At 34.4% G+C, this 2547-nt stretch overlaps 1 long non-coding RNA gene across 1 annotated transcript; it reads right to left on the reverse strand.

Annotated features, from left to right (window-relative positions):
• Nucleotides 1-1323: 1323 nt before the first annotated feature.
• LOC126725662 (uncharacterized) lies at nucleotides 1324-2125 on the reverse strand. The gene is made up of 2 exons (XR_007655536.1): nucleotides 2070-2125; nucleotides 1324-1891 (listed from the first exon to the last, which is right to left on the reverse strand). It is a non-coding gene; the product is annotated as an uncharacterized LOC126725662 (long non-coding RNA).
• Between the last annotated feature and the right edge of the window lie 422 nt (nucleotides 2126-2547).

A 2547-nucleotide genomic window follows, 5' to 3' on the forward strand; every position in this document is an offset into this window, starting at 1 on the left:
ATCAGTTCATCTAATATTTGGTTGGATTTGAATCATACATTCTTAACATTGCCTCGAATTTCTTTAAATTCAGCCATCTTCTGAAATCTATAGGGGTATCACACAGTTAGAATGATCATGCATGATATCATGAATATTAATAAATTCTAGCTCATTTGATAGTGCATTTCATGATTTTCATTAATATCATATGTGAGCGAGTCATGTGACCTACAGATCATTAATCAATCCATGATATCCTATTTATGACACAAAAGTGTAGCTAACATTCTAAAACAATAACTCAAGAAAATCAGTTTTGAAATTTAGTTGCATGCAGTGCACCCCTCCATATAAAGAGCTTGATGATGGCTACCTTCGTTGCCTCGTAGGCTCCTATCTTTGAACACGAACTCCATTAATGATCAAGTCTCCATCTTTTTCCAATGATCCACGGATGTTCTTTATATTTAAAGTGGAGGAATGTGCTAGTGATGACATTGGGGCTGCTAACATTTTTTGGAAATGATGTGATAGTCGTTCGCAGGGAAACATCTAGAAATCTAGGGCCATCTTGCTCAAAACTGAAAAGTGATGGAGGTTGAAAGGCTTTCATATGGATGGATTTGGACGATAAAAACAATGACTGAGGAGAATCGACTTTGTGGCATTGGTTGGGACTTGAGGATTCATACTTGAGTGAGAAATGTCAAGTAGCTGTAGTATTTTTGTGCTGGTTAATGGTGAGAATAAGCCTTCAATTTAATGGTTTTTGGAGGAGGTTTTCCAAAAATGAAGGGTGAAGGTATATATTTTTGCCACGTTCCGAACCTTTACATAAGAAAATTCCAAAACTGGCCAAGCTTGAGTCCTCATTGATGTTGATTCTTTTCCTTTTTATAGAAGAGGGATCTCTTCGTGGTTTGACGCTTGTGGACTGTGGGAATTTTTTTTTTCTTCTGATAATAAATGATTATGTATTTGTCCGAAACATTATTGGGAATTAAGTGGAAGACTATCAGAAAATTCGAGCACAAATAAAACTTCCTTGTTAGTCCTTCTCAGATGTTGTTGTCCATGAAATGATTGTCAGCATCCTGAAAATCCCAATTGAACATATATATAACCAAATAACTATACTTTTCTCGTGGTATGCTTCCCGCGCTTGATTTTTAAAATTTTATCAAATCAAAGCTTAGCATGCATTCGGCTCATGCAGCCATGCATGCATGAATTTTAGTTCATTACGGAGAAATTCGAAGCATGTCGCTTACGATAAGAAGGGAAAAAAAATTGTTACAAAACAGATTAATAGCTGTTTCATTAATTATATACACACGAGTATAACCAAGCAATAATTAAACATACTCCAAACTTATGATTGTTTATAGTTTTTATCACATAACGTAGTTGATTTACATAGTAGTCATATGTTGCAGAAATACAATATGTAGACAACCCAAACCACAAGCACAAACTTATGTCATCTATGCTATTCCGGGTTTAGCTTATTTTCAGTGCATAGAAGTATTGAAGAAAACACGGGGCATGATTCGAGCCTATATGGCCAGTCCAGTACTCAAACCATTAGACGAAAGCTTTATTTTACTATTTTTTGCTTGGTCAAGTTTATATAATATATTAACTTATAAGCCCTACATCACAAGCTTCATTTGGCTAAGTGCCCTGAGGCATTGATTTAGCCCCAGCAGGTCCACATGGGAAATCTTTTCTAGGACAGGAGTGGTGATCACTGTTATCGTTTGGGTTGCTCCTGTCCTCGGTTAGCTGCCGCTGCTCTTGTTCATGCATTTCAACCATCATAGTTTTCCGATTTGTAGCCAAACAAGAGCTCACCATCATCAAGACTAAAGCAAGTGCTAGAAACCTCATTCTTCAACTTTTACTGTCACTGCCATTCAAAACCAAAAATTTAAGAAGATTAAACAAAGAAGAAGGAAGAAACAATATTATTATTCTTAAGTAAGGGAACTAGAATAATCAACTAGAAAAAGAAAAAGAAAAACATTGTTTTAATCTTTTAAATATCTATATATATATTTTGGAAGCAGTGAAGAATGTTTACATACCCAAATGGAGGGTAAAAAGCTTTGGGACCTTATTACGTTTGAGGAAGAAGTTTAATCAATTTATAGAGGCGTGCTAGGGTTTCTGTGATAGACATGTTGTCAATATAAATTTATTGATGGAGTCTCCACCAAAAGAGGCAATATTAAGTGGGATGCCCATATAATTGAAATCAAATTGTTTTTAAAAGAATTAGAATGATGAAGTTGAAAGAATTCTTTGGTCCGCATTGGCACTAAAAATAGGAAGATTCCACCTTAGTGGTGGAATTAGCTTGGTAAAAACAAAACTTTCCATCAAGCACACAGAATGTTACTTGTTGCATTGCCTTGTGATGTAAAAAAAAAAAAAAAAAAAAAAAGGTTGTTATTGATTATAATATGAATCTACTATTGATATCACTTTTTTATCCACTAATAATAGTCCATTACTTAAAATTTGTTGTGAAAATATTGTGGACATAACATTTTTCAAATGTAA

Source organism: Quercus robur, chromosome 1, assembly GCF_932294415.1.
Source record: "Quercus robur chromosome 1, dhQueRobu3.1, whole genome shotgun sequence".
In the NCBI taxonomy this organism is placed as follows: Eukaryota; Viridiplantae; Streptophyta; class Magnoliopsida; order Fagales; family Fagaceae; genus Quercus; species Quercus robur.